Source organism: Drosophila miranda, chromosome 4, assembly GCF_003369915.1.
Source record: "Drosophila miranda strain MSH22 chromosome 4, D.miranda_PacBio2.1, whole genome shotgun sequence".
Lineage (NCBI taxonomy): Eukaryota > Metazoa > Arthropoda > Insecta > Diptera > Drosophilidae > Drosophila > Drosophila miranda.
Genome location: NC_046677.1, coordinates 12,971,172 through 12,985,887, shown reverse-complemented (window position 1 = coordinate 12,985,887; position 14,716 = coordinate 12,971,172). Strand labels below are relative to the sequence as shown.

General features: G+C 45.3%; 1 protein-coding gene across 1 annotated transcript in view; it reads left to right on the top strand.

The window, feature by feature from the left end:
- The window catches only part of LOC108163992, a 70,520-nt gene that overhangs the window by 10,828 nt on the left and 44,976 nt on the right, over nt 1–14,716 (top strand). The gene's annotated exons all lie outside the window — the stretch shown is intronic.

Sequence of the window (14,716 nt, the reverse complement as noted above, 5' to 3'; positions counted from 1 at the left end):
TGCTATTTAATTTGAATGCAAACGCCCCGCGTCTCAACACTGTCACGTCTTGGTCCTGCCCCTGCCCCTGCCCCTGCCCGAACCTCAGACTAGGAGGCACGCAACTTTCATTACTCACAGAACGCGGCGACAACGCAAACTTTGAAGTGTGGCAGCAGACATTGAAGGAGTGCCAGTGGCGCGGCACTGGGTAGATCGGGCCGGAAGCGCCACGGAAACTAACGAACGTGCGACAGTTCCAAGTGGCCGACCCGACCCGATCCGACCCGCCCAGCTCGAATTTCAATTTATCAAGCTGCAAAAGTTTTCATCTCAGTCTGGGATGATGATGATGCATTCCAAAAATTGTTTGACAGTTCTGTATTCCATGTTTGTTAGCAGTACTGGATTTCCATCTGACTTGGGCTCTGGCCTGGCCCTCCTCCAACAGCATGTTAATTGTGGCAGTCAAACCTGTGGCATACTTTTCATCGTTGGCGTTTGTTCCACCTGTCTGCGGCAAGCCCCACTCCACACCTAAGACGACGGCTCTTCGTTAACCCAATTTCGCAGAGCAAACAACTGGGTCGAAAATACAAGATGAGATGGGGTGCATTTGTGCGAGTACAGAATATTTATCTCACCCGCGCACACGGACATAAACTACCAATATACAACATCCACTGCTGGTCCCTTTTTTCTTCTTTATACTCAAATGTGTGTGTACTCGTACTCGTTGGAGTACGTAGCATACGTTATTGGATCATTGATGAGTCAAAGGGAAAAAGGTCCGATGCGGGCTGACTCCGAAATTGGCGGCTGTAAATTTTAAGATGCCCTCGCAACACGAAATTACTGAATTCACTTGGGAGATTGCAAGCCAGTGAGATAAATTCAATGAAAAACTTAAAGGTGAAAACGTGAAAGAAAACACGTTTCTTTGCTGTAAAATATTAAAATTCAACCCATGGATATCTGTAGATAAAATAATATGGGTTTCCGATCCATTCATGCACTTTCTGTATTGAAATTAGTTCCAGTTGATATAGTTGTTTCATTTACAGCGATAAAGCTGCAAGCTTGAAGACCTGTCAGACTAATATAAATTTTATAGGTTCCACAGACGTACTCACACTCCACTTTTCGGGGATGTGGGTCCCTGAGGAAAAAAATTATTTTAAAGACCACAAAAAGCATGTCCTTGTGTGGCACGTTAAGACCACTTAATGCACGCCAAAAGCAGTTTATATATGTGCTGGCTGGCTATATAGAATGGCTCATAAATACACTCGCACACATGCACACACTCAAGGCATCACACGGATTCACACAGAGACAAGCCCACACACACAATGGCGAACAAGGCCAACGACACATGTTCTGGGTTTTTGGCCCCTGTGCCTGGGCCTGAGCCTGCCTGCTTCGAGGCATCATTTAGAGTCCGTCCCTGCTTGTGTATGCGGTGTTAATAATGCTCTTGATGTGTGCTAAAGACAGTTCCAGACTGCGACATCCCAGATACATGGCCGACTGAAGCTATTTCCATGTCCACTGCTGTTGTTTCTCTGGTTGCTGCTGCTGTTGCTCTGGATGATCTGGCTTCTGCAACTCGTGCTGTTAGTGCTGCTACTGATGCTTCTGAAGTCTGCCAAAGGGTTGTCTTTTTACGCAGAAATACTTGTGAATAGGGAAAATAAACAATACTCAATGCTTTTTTTGGAACTTTTCAATACAACAATGAGAGTGAAATAAATCGAATTTTGTTTTCCGATTAGTCGTTGAATCCATCGTTGAATCCCTCAGGAAATAGCCGAGTATACCTTAGAGTCTAGGTTCAACTGGCAGTCTGGGCGTGTATCCCAAATATTCCTTACAGATCCATCCAGTTAGATCAAAATCCATTCTGGAACTCTCCACATCTTAGGTGCCATTCAGATCAACGGAACCTGGGGGTAGCATAACCACTCAAATATAGATTTTAAGTTCTTAACTTAAACACTTCAAGCATCAGCAATCCCTCAACGAACCGTCGCCGATTGAAGTCATTAAATATTATATGGGCCTTCAACTATTCGCACATAAATACATAAAGCTGTGCTCGGGCATTACGCATACGCAGCGTTGGAACATTTTTTTTATGACCAACCAGCCTCCTGCCTCTCACCTGAGGTCACCCTCCATGAACCTCAGGTGGGCAAGTGGCCTTTAATGGTTAGTCCCCTTCCCCTCTCGGAGCAACATCAGGAAAAGTAAGTCTATTAACGGCAATGACAAAGCACGCGAAAAGCTAATAGAGAGACAGAAGGAGACCAACCCTGAGGTTTTGGTGGTATCGGCGGGGGGTAGTTTGGCAAGTCTATAAAAATGTATTAACTGTCGACTGGAGGAGAGAAGGCGAGAATAGAGTCATAAAGGGAAGTGGCAGAGGCAGACACAATGGCCGTAATATGATAATCATTGCGTGGGCACACCCCAAAGGGCCCGCCAAAGGGGGCGTGTGAAAAGTGGGCAAGTGATGCAAAACAGACGGAACCCCGACCCTCCGAACTTGGTTCGAGAATGGGAAACTCTCTCCCAAGATCCTCTCAGCCGGTCTAGGCCAACGGCAAATCCATTAAACCCTTATGATGCATGAGTACAAATAAAGTGAGTGAAGGCCGACAGACAATGGAGACACCCAAGGGGGAGACCCCGAAACAAAGCAGAAAAAAATAGGAAAAGCGGTGGAAAACAAAAACATCTGGGCAAAAAAAGGCGTGCCAAAACATATGCAAAAAAAGACAGGCGAAAAGCAACCGAGCAACCGCAAACCCCGAGCGGTAACTAGGAGCGACTGGCAGGACTTGATGGCAGAGGACGCAGGAGAGAAGCCCGCAAAGTGAACAAACACTTGAGCCAAGTGGTTGGCTGGTTAAAGGCGGCTGACGGGCGGGGCGGGGCAGAGCGAATGTGAGTATGGTGTGGCTGTGACCCACTCTCCACACTTCCACTGGGTGGGTGGATACTCGTGTAAGAGTGGGCTAGGGTTATGTCATTGTGGGTGAGCGGATGACAGTGCGAGTGCGAGAGCGATTCCTGCCAGCAAGGGAAAGTTCACTCAAGTGCAATGCCAAAGAGGCCTAGAGGCTCTCTGGCGAAATTATAAGCAGATGTAAGAAAGTGGATTAGACGGCTACCAGTTGGCGCAAGTCGTGTGGGCCATGTGGGCCAAGTGGCTTATGGCTGAGATAAGCCACTGAGGGTCGCAAAAAATGAATACAATTTTACTCAACTACTCCTGTTGAAAATTAGAAACAAGCTCTCTGTGGCCTCTGCCTGATACGCACTCCAGTGAAGAATAAACTTTATACAACAAAATCCATTTAATTTGTTTGTCGAATGAAGTTTGGATAAGAGCTAAAGGTTATACTAATTAATATAAATGTATTTTAGGGTTTTAGGATCACCTTATGAATATACATTTTAATGATTTGAGCAGTCTGCGGTCGACACAGTAGACATCTCGTAGTCCATTGGGTTTGGGCACCATTATTGGAACACATTGTCCACATTGGCCTTCTTTTAGGTTACCATTTCTCTATTATTCTTTAAAATTGAGCTAGCTCCATCCCGACTTTTACCTATGTTTCCTTTCCACGCCAACCATACAGTACTTTCCCTTTCAATGGTGTTGGTGTTTTGGGGGTAGCGCTGATACGGGTATTGTCCCCGCATGTCCTTGCTGCCTTATCGCATATCCAAGCGAGCAGTTACAGAATTGCCAAAAAAGAAATGGAAGAGTGTCCCCGCCACAGTTGCATAAATATGCTCGCAGCAGAAGTGAAGAAGAGGCAGCACAACATTGGCTAGGGCCACGTTTCGGATTTCAATACCTGAGTGCATTTTTAGCATTTCCTACAATGCCGGCCACAATGCGATGTATGATACTTCCTTATGCTGGTATGTGTGTCTGTGGAGGAAAACAACATTGTTGCCACGCCCCGCTCCGCCAACAACCACAACGGAGATTGTGTAAAAAGCATAACGTATACGCGACGTGGCACTGGCACCCTAAGGAAAAAAGAAAACATGAAGAAGTAAGTCTGGCAGGGGATACTCGTGCTTGCACCAGTTTCCGAGCAAGAGCCCAACTAACAAAAGCAAGTTTTTTTCGGTGCGGCAAGCGAAGAAAGTTTAAATCAACTTGTGGGAATTTAGACAATTTTATAAACATGCACACGAGTCGAAGGAGGACGAGTGTGAGTTTGAGTGTGCGAAAAGAAATCCCCGTACATGTACTTATGTGCATCTGTATGGTACATATATTGAGTGGAGAGGGAGTTGGCTAAGGGATGCACGATACACGAATACTCCTACGAGTAGTACAAATTTAAAAGTAAACCAAGCCACATCGCGCTATCTGCGGATGCTTTTGCTGCTGCTTTCCAGGACTCTCTCATCCCTGTCCCAGTCCTGGTCCCATCCTTCGAGGCATCTGGTTATTGTTGTATGTTGGTGTTTATGCAAATTCTCGCCCTGTGTGTTGGGCCAGCGCCAAAAGGGAGATACGTGCTTTATATATATTCATGAATGTATGAATATCTCCTGCCTGTATAAACAGTGTAACTGAATAATAATAACAACAGCAGCAGCGGCAGCGACAGAAGCAGCACCAAAAGCATCACCACGGAAACTTGAGGAAAATGTCGCCAGTTGAAATGGAGGACATTTTTTCAGCATCAGGTACAAGAACAACAGCAGCAGCAGAGGACTAGGGCTGGGAGAAAAGAAAAGTAAATTCCATTTTGTGGCTGCTTCTTTAAACGCTTTAAATGTGGTTGAGAAAAGCGTAATGTTTTTATGATGGCTTGTCTGGCTTGTCTCGGGGGGGTTGGGCGTAATGGTATGAGTATGTTGGCTGTGGGTAAATAAATCTGTATGATGTACTAGCGATGAATGGAGTATAATTCTGGAGAATCTGCAATTTGTCTGGGATATTTTTGGAAAAGCCACAATTGAAGAAGGGGCAGCACCTGCGAGCCATTCCTTCTAGTACTCCTCATATGTGTTCTGCAATCAGTTGTGCCTTCCTTCGCCTAGTGCTATACTCGTTTTTCCCATCCCATTTTTCGTCCTTCAACTACCATCTGTCTAAGGAGAGTTGGCTATGGGCAGAGAGTGAGAAACAAATCCCGAACATATTGTGCTTTTAATTTTCTAACTCACTTGCCACTAACCCAACCAACAGGTCAGTCATCTGTTCCTGATATATATATAGCCCTCCCTCCCTCTAGTCGTTCTCCTTATCTGCTACCCCTCTCAACTGCCACTCGGTTGCACATTGAAGCGTGAAACTTGTGCGCTTGTCACAAAAATGCTTCCTGTCAGTTTTCGTTTCGTTTCGTTCCTTGTGGTTGCCCCTGCCACAACAACAAGGAATAGATGCCAGTGTCCACGGTCCATGGTGCTGGCTGCTGGGTGCTGGGTGCTGGGTGCGGGGCATGTCGCCACATAAATTACCAAATAGAGCAAAACCCCAACGAATCGAGTTGCGAGGCAGCAACAAACCGATTGCATTTCACCTTTTTGTTCCTCCTTGGACCCTGCTCCCCCAGGAACCTGCCCCATCCATCGTTTTTGCATTAGCATTTTGTTATTGTCAACCACTCCCCAAATTCCCCACCACCACCACAATTCCTTCTTTCTCTTTCTCTTGGTTTTTTCTTTTTTTTTTTTTTGATGCGGGAGCTGTTGCCACTTGTCTCATTTCGAGCGCTGTCAAGCTGCAGAAAAGTAAATGCACAGCACCACCATCTTGTGGCAACCGACTCCCGTTCCGCGTCCAGTCTTCCGATGCTGCCGCCGCTACTGTTGCACTGCCTCCTCCTCTCTCCGCTCCTGCTAGGGAGGAGGCAATGGCGACTGCATCGCTGAGTGGATTCCAGCAGTCCGGCACTTGGATACTGCTCTATTCTTTGCCCATTCTAAAAGTGATTGCTTGTTGCTCTCTTTGTTCTCTTGGTCGGTGAGTTGCCTTTGTTTTCTAATTAATTATGCAGCACAGTGGGCCGAAAAGAAGGATAAGTGCGGACAAAACTTGCGTGTATGGGATCTGAGACTTTTAATGAATAGTTCCAAATTCAGATCGAGGTGTCCCACTGTATCCAATGAGGCAGCTACTGCCCTTTTTTCATGCGGACTGTCTGCTGTCTGTTCAGTTTCGTTTTTGTTTGTCTTTTGCTATTTTCATAGTTCATTAGTGCTCAGGCCCCTTGTCGCCTTTTCCGCTTTCTCTTTTCCCCTTTCCGTCTCCTCTGCTATTGGGGGCCAGCGCGTTTCCGGTTTTTTCCGCTCTTCTTTGCTAGGATTTTCCCCAGCATTTAACAGCTGCTGTCAGACATTAGAAAAATATTTGCACTTTGTTTTTATTTTATAATTTCTTTGCGATGGCTGGCAGAATGGCTGGCAGGCTCTTAGCTCGAACTCCTTCTGTACGAGGGCTGACATTGATTTTCGTGAGGCGCTTATCTGCTGGAGTTAGTTGCCGCTCCCTTCTGCAAGAATCTCCTTAAAGCCGGAGAAAACTTGAAGAACAACAGCAAAGTCAAGCAGTGACTGTGGCTAATGACTTTAAATGTATAAAGATAAGCAGTCGGGTCAGGCAGAGGATGGGAACAGGGAAACAGAAAAGCAGCAGCAGAAACAGCCACTTGGTGGTCCCGGCATGTGCAACACACTGTGAGCAGGCGCATTGCACAGCCAGTGGGGCAGACGAGCCAACGAGCAAGTGAGCGACGATGACGACGACATCTGAAATTTGTTTTGCCCTCCCTCCCCATCCCCAGAAGACGGGACCGTTATCCAAAGCAGCTGGGGCTCCCAGCTCCATCTCCATCTCCAGCTTCGTCTCTGGATCAGTGTCGGGCTCCTTGCAGTTTGCCTCCTTTTGGCGGCTGCTTGTGTAAAATAAATGACAGCTAATAATGCGCACAACAAGCAGCAAGGAATAAGGAGCCAGCAGCAGGAGCCAGGACTAAAACCAAGAAGCAAGAGCAGGAGCGGGCACACCAGACACCCCGGGAAGGCAAGAAAGCCACTTAGGTTTGTTGTACTCTTTGTTTGCTGAAAGGTGTATTAGAATGAACTCTAAGTTGGGCGGATTGTTAGCTATGTTTCTTTATGGTTTTAGGCAAGGCTTTCCTCAGGTCACACTAACGATTTCCTACAATTAAATACCTCAACAAAACTCAAGTATAATTTTATCTAAATGATTTGTGGCAATGTTCTTTGATAAACTGAAGTTAATTCAAATAATCCGCTGGTACTTCAGAGCATTCAAACTTCGAGCATCTTCAAATGGTGATGTGTTCCTCTTGAACCGATTTCTTTTGGCGGCGCAGTGCGAAGGACTTCGGGGTGGGCGTGGCAGCAGCGACTTTAATTGGCACACATGACACAGAACGCGGGCGTGACACACTTGCCACGCAACACTCGGGTGGCAGTGTCGGTGGCTGTGGCAGAGATGGTGGGATGGTGGGATGGGGAGGGCAAGTTGCGGAGGACAAAGTTTCTCTCATATGCATAGACACATTTCAAATATCGGGCTCTGGCTCTGGGTCCGGGTAGGCCAGTGGTGCTGGAGCAGGCTGGAAATGGCTCCCCAGTTGATCTTTTGCCGGGTAGCCGGCAAACACGCTCTCCTTATGCAAATGACTTGATGTGTGCTGGGGCGCGAGGATGGGAAAGGGAAGGGAAAGAGGAGGCGAATGTGTGGCACGAACAATGGGTAAAGCTCAAGTGTTAAGGGTCGCGCAGCTTAAGTTTAATTAGACGCAGGAGTTGTGATTTATTCGATTGTCGCCGCGGCAATAGTTGCCAAATGGTTCTGGGTCGTCCAGCCTACTCCCCGCGCAAACTGCCTCTGGAATAGTTTCGAAAGTTTGAATCAATAAATTTAAAGTAAAAAGTGAGCAGAGCTGGGAGTACTCCATTTGGAAGGGTATTATATTCTAAAAGTAAGTTTCAATAAATTGCGCGAAAAATAACTTTTTATGATGGTTGAAGGCGCTCAGGGTTTCGACTTATTTGGGGTCGCCCCGAACTTTCAACAAACTTACGCTTCGGATTCCATGACTAATGAACATTTCTACACTTCAAAAGGATAACTAATATGGTTTGAATCATATATGTATAGGAAATAGGAAATTTACCTTAGACTCTAGTTCCTACAGTAACAATTCTGTTCTTTGAGATATTTCCTGCCATAATAATTCTCCAGGTTCCAAGTCTTTGAAGACACGTTTAAAAACGAATGGTAAAATTTCTACTAACTTGGATTCGAAAACTTGGTCCAAAGTATCCTCCACTTTTCGCCAAGTGTATCCCAACTCGAAGAAGTAGCAGAGGAAGGACAGGGACAGAGAAGACGCCCCACATAAATAATAATATCTGTCAGTGGAGAGCAGAGGCTACTTCTCCGTACCTGTCCCTCCGCCTGCCTTAACGGCTGATTCGTTACGCAACTTTGGTCAGGTAATTTCTCAGCCAGAAGATGCTGGCTGGATGCATTTAGGGGAAGTGGGGAGTGCTATCACTCAAGCGCTCAGTGGAGCGCACGCTTGTATGCAACAGTCGCCGCTTGGCAGCGGCATGCGCCATATGTCCAGGCAGCCACTAAAGAGCCAACTTTGACCTCCATCCAGCTGACTTCAAGTTTGTCCTAGAGCAGGCAGCCTGTGCTCCTGGTTCTGGTCCTGCTACTGCTTCTGCATCTGCTCCTGGCAGACACCGCACAAACCTGTCACTTGCATTCACCCGCTGACAGTTGGCGTGCAGCTCTCTGCCGGCTTCCTTCTATCTTTTTTCCAGCCAGTGCCACTGACAGTTGCATTTATTTATGCCCAGAGAGTCCCCTTGGCCCGGACAGGAGTGCGGATCGCAAATGAAGCCGGCGGATGCTTTAAGCTAAGCACTCGGTTGCTCGGTTGGTATTTTCCATTAGCTCAAGCGCAAATGAAAATTTCAATATGAAAATATTTGGCCAGAACTGCAAACTTTCGAAAGCCAAATGAAAATCTCTGCAGAGCAGTACGGTCGGGGTTGGTCGAGGAGGCGCGGGGGCGGGGCGGGGTACTCGGATATGTGTTTTCCCAAATATGTAATTATCCATAAATTATGTTTGCCTTTCAAATTAGGTTACATACTTACATACTTGTGCGGGTACATGTACATGTCATGCCCCCCTCGGCAACTTCCCCCCCGCCACCATCCGTCATCGGGCAAGTTCACAAATTTTTGTATATTTTTGGCCTTTGAAAATGTACGAGTACTGGTACATTGCTGGTAATAACTTTTCTGTTTAAAATATTAGCTAGACGGGTGGATGGTGGAGGCGGTAAGGTTTTTGTTATGCCATATGTACATACATATGAGCTAATGTAGGGTTTGGTTTATGGAAAAGTTGTTAAATTCAGCAGTTGTTGCTTATTCGGAAATACTTTTTCTGACTGTGGGTAATTAGCTCTTTTTGTTCAGATTAAGCTGTTGATAATATTAATTTTTACGGTTTTCCACTACTATGGTACAGCCAGAATATGTGTAAAAATATCTCTACCTATGGATACTAAATAGTACCTATGTACTAAATTTTCAGTCATATTTTGATTTTTTGTTCTATCAAATGATCAAACATTTTATCTTTTCTGCAAAACATCAAGAAATAAACAGTCTGATTATATATGTAACTTCAAACCAAAGATGATTGCGTGCAAATTTGTATTAATGTTTGAAATGCAAGAAATAATTGCTAAAAAATATGTATCCCTACCAAGCGTGTCTGCCTTTTATATTGCAATATAATGGAAAGATTTTGCACAATTCCGGAGCATCTAGAGTGAGTCTGTTATCCACATAAATAACAATTTCATTTGCCTTTAAGAACCCACCCAATCAGTCCATTGCAATTCGTATTTCCTGCACAAGTGCCTGGGCCTAAATCCTCTTTTCCGTACGAAAGAGTGCACATACGCGATGGTGCTCGTATATTCAGGACATTTTGCTCTGACTGCCACTTTAGCAAAACTTCTCCATCCTCAGACGTTTCCAGGAGAAGAAAATAAATATAAAATTTCCTCGTTTACAATACAAATTATAAATAACGATTTATCATGAGCTGCAGTTGATGTTGCATTTGCCAATCGCACACCTGAATGCTTTCTCGAGTGCCTTCACATTCATCGCCCCTTCCTTTCTCCTGTCCCGACAGGATAGAGCCAATTGCCTTACCAGAGGACAAAATCCCCGGCTTGAAGCAGGAACGGAGCTGAACCGAGCTGAACATGGAAGCTGGGTCGAAATGAATTGCCAATGGCAACAAGACTTTAACGGGCTCTTAGTTTTCCTTCCCTTTCCCTTTATTGTTTCTTTCCTTTTCTTTTTCGGATGACCTCCTGCAGTCAGACATCAGTTATATATGGAGAAGTTGATTTGCAGGAAAATAAATACACATTTCTGGTCAAACGTCCAAACAGCCATCCGGAAGTTTTTCCCGTTTCCTCAAACTGCATTTGCGCTTGGTTCTGGGGGAATTTCTCACCGGCAAATATTATTTAAATTTCAGTGCGAAGGGGAGACTGTTCCAAAAACGAACTCCGAAATAAACTCGGCACATTCACCGCTAATCGCTTCCCCACAGACGCATTAACAATTTATCTTGCCTTATTTTATGCGAAAACTTTTCGCCCACCACTGCCACGCCCATGCGGCGCGGCGGCATCTCTCACCTTCTGCCGCCACCGAAATCGAACCCGAGAAAAAGAAAAACATTTGAATTGAAAATCGTGCCTTGCCGTGCCGGGCAGAAAGAGTGCGGCGGATACGAGAACGAGTGCTTGTACGAGTACTCCCGGAAAAAATATCAACGACATGCGCATAATTTGAGCTCACATACTCACATGTTCCTTCGGGAAATAGCAGTAGGAGCACGTGAATTCGAGAATTCTCGAATTCAAGAATATGGGAATGGATAAGGCAGTTGGATATTGTCGGGGTGTGCTTAGGTAGACCTTTGGGGCTTTCGATAAGAGAAACGTACATTTGGTAGCTTAAGAAGAGAGAAAAGTTCGATCTACGCTTTGTTGCCTTGGGCATTGTCGAGGTCGGGAAGGGGGTAAGGGAAGCCTGGGGTCAGGCTATGCGGTTGATTGAGAAAATGTGTGGAAGAAGAACTCTGCAATAAAATGAAAATGAAAAAGTTTTTACACAAAATGTGGCTACATAATTTCCACTGTTAATTCTTGGAGGCCCAAGGGGACATTTGCCCTAAACTCCTGAAAATCTTGAAAATATGTAACATGTCATTTAAATACTATTCTCATTTTTACTGAGAATATTTTGATTGAGAAATTTAAATAACAAAATCATTGGTATTCGTAGTTTTCAAGCCAGGCAAATATCCAACTGATGCACACATCTCCTGTAAGGAATAAACTCGCTTCGGAGGTAAACTCAATCAGACTCAGTACCGCGAAATTTTTCAGGCTTACTGGAACTGCTAGATGGGGAATGAACGCTTTTTGCAGTCACTCTTTTTCAGTTAGCTGCCAGTCGCCAGCATGTCCAGTACAGTTGAGTCCAATCAAATCCAATAAATTCGTAGAATAAAATGCGGCAATAAATTGCTGTCTCCTCTACGAGTGTCCGCAAGCTGGGAAGCTGGGAACTATAGTTAAATTGAATTAAAATTCAGAGCGCTTAATGTGCCAAACAGACCCCCACCCACCACCAGCCACTGACAGAGTGCTGCCTGTCCCTGTCCGTCCCCTCAGAGTCTTCACATGTCGCACATTTTTCAATAAACTAAACAATTTACGAAAATTGAAGTTTATCTCAATTGTGCAGCTGTTGTTGACAACATTTTCCCGAACTCAAAGCTTTGTTGCCAGCCGCCCCATCTTCGTGGCGTCGCGCTCCCTTTTCGGGGGCGAACTCAATTTGGCAATAAACTGGCACTCAAAGCTCATGGCAGAGCTCCCTGCTCCCAATAACCACTATACCCACTGTACGCATATATGAGGCACGATCCCAATACGCTCTAGCCCCTACCCCTGCCCCCACCCCTGCCCCTACCACTACCCCAGCCCCTGCAGACGATTGTGAAGTGGTGCACAAATGCGCTTAGTTGCTTTATTGGTCAAGCTGTTGTGCGTGGATAAAACCCTTTTAGTGCACAATTGCTATAAATTCGCCTGGCCCATTATATTGTGAGTCCATGGATGGGTGGGGGAGGGATAGGGACAGGGATAGATTCTCGAGCTGCCATTGTCATGTGAGGGATAGAATATAGCAGTCACAGCAGCGGGAGCAGCAGCAGTCCAAGTCGATGTCGATTGATGAAAAGCTTATTTTAATCTCATTTGACAGCCATGGGAGAGAAGCAGACGAGCGAAGAAACTCCGAGCGAGGCAAAATTGAAACTATTCTCCTCTAAACAGCTGTTGTGTGCTTTCCATTTGATAAACGGACAATTCGGCAAGGTCAAAGGGGTGCTTCGGGTAATATAATTTGCCATGATTAAGTTTCAAATTTGCATGAACTGCCCTGACTGACATATTCTGATGACCCAAGCATTTGGAAATGGCCGGCAGTTTGGTGTTAGTTTATTGTCAAGCTGGGTCGCATGGCGGCTCAGCACCATCTCCATACCCGTCTGGGTCGGGGTCGACGTCGACGTCTCCTCTCTCTCTCTTTTTCTGGAGAGGGTTAATTGTCGGTAATTTTCGCACATGGGACCATTTTTTGCATAATTAAGATTAGGGTTAAGGAAATGCTCCGGGTCTCCAGGCTCTGACCCCTAATTGGAATGCTTTCCGTTTGTGTGTGTACGAGTATGTGGGGTTCAAATGCTTGAGTGAATGAAATGGGAGACTCTTTAAATGCTGATACATATGACTGGATTGCATATGTATACATATATTTCAGGAGGTAGCTGAAACTTAAAGCTAATTGGTTTGCAAAGGGATGGTGGGAAAGGATAATTGCAAGAGCTTCGGTAATGTCGATTGAACGATTAAGAAGTATCATACAAAACAACAATATACATGTATCGGATGTTATATAATTATAGCTTGCCTCACTAAAAGAAAATATATGTACTAAAGTGGACAATTTAGAAGCCGGCATGTTATTACCTTTATACATACATATACCATACACCATAAACATATCTTATGAGTATTTTCTGCATAAAATCCAAAGGTTCCATTCTATCGTTATAGCTATCATTATACCTCGAAGAAGAAGATCTTAGGGAAGTACTAGGTCTGGTTTGGAAGTGGATGTGTGTAGCACCCAGAAAGGAGACCGACCTATATAAAGTATATCTATTCTTGGTCAGCACCAAGAGCTGAGTCGTTGTAGAGTCATGTCTGTCTGCCATGACTCAGTGCCGGGTATAAAAGTACAGTCGCGGCCCTTGCCAGGCTCACAACATTCCCGCTCGTTTTTTGGTCCTTTTTCCTTTCTTTAAATAAAGTTCTGAGGCATCTGAAGAATGTTATTGCAAAAGTCAAAGGAAAGAGGGGATACATGGAGATTGAAGCCCCTAATAGCTTTCTCCTTGCGATTGATGATCCAGTTGACAACGGAAAGGGAATCGAGTAAGACTTCAAGTCTTGTTGGGGCAATCGCTTCAGTTCAGGCAGCTTAATTGCATTCGTTTGCCGAGAAAGGATCCCTGACATTTAGTGTGTGTAAAGGACCAACAAAAATGGCTAAAAAGGCAAATAAAACAAGCGGATGACGGCAAGAGGAACGAAAATGCATTATGTATTTTGCGCCTCGGCCAGACTTAGAGCCATGTTCAATGAAACCCAGAGCTCTCACACTCGCACTCACACATCCTCGCATCCTTTCATCGTCCGTGCACCTTCAGCATCCGTATCAGCATCATCTTGCCCAGTTCCAGTCCCAGTCCAAGCCAATCCACTTCAGCACCTCGGGCCTGTGTTGCGGTTTGGCGCTTGTTAATTTTGCAGTGAAAATTGCTTTGGTATTTACAGTGCACTTGGCCAAAGGCGCATTACGGGCACGCCTCAATCCCCCAGATCCCTCGAAACCTCCCCTCCGGCATTCGCTGGATGCTTTGGCAATTCCTTGGAGAGTGTGCTTTATGCTACTCGTATTTGCCTTAAACCTCGCCATCGCCCTGCCATCGTCCTGCCATCGCCCCGCCATCGACAGCTGCTCAACATTTTCACGTGAAGTCTGACGCGGATGGATGCCTGATTGTGTTTGCCATCGCTCTCGCTGCGCTCTCTCTTTCTCTGTCGCTCTCTGAAGACTAATCAAGACAGCCACTTTATGCCAGAAAGTATGCTCCACAAGATTGCGTAACCTACTTATCTTTAAACTAATTTGTTTTCTAGATTCCCGTCCCCATCCCCATCCACAGCTGGAGGTCTTTTACATTTCTCTGCTGCTTCTGAGGTTTTTATCAACTTTGGTTTGGTTCGCTTTTTGTGTGTGTTTGCGGGGCATTTCATTGCCAGCCACGATGCGACCATAAAACAATACAGCATAAAAAGTGACCCACCATTTCCTACCATCTCTCTCTACCGAGCACCACCTTCCTTCGCTCCCCGCTCTCCCATTCCCCTAACAAGAAAAAGTACTCAAAGCGAATAAAACAAAAGTAACTATAATAAATGTTTGCAAATAAATTGTGAGCTGCTAAAAACGCACGGAAAAGGAACAAATTTTC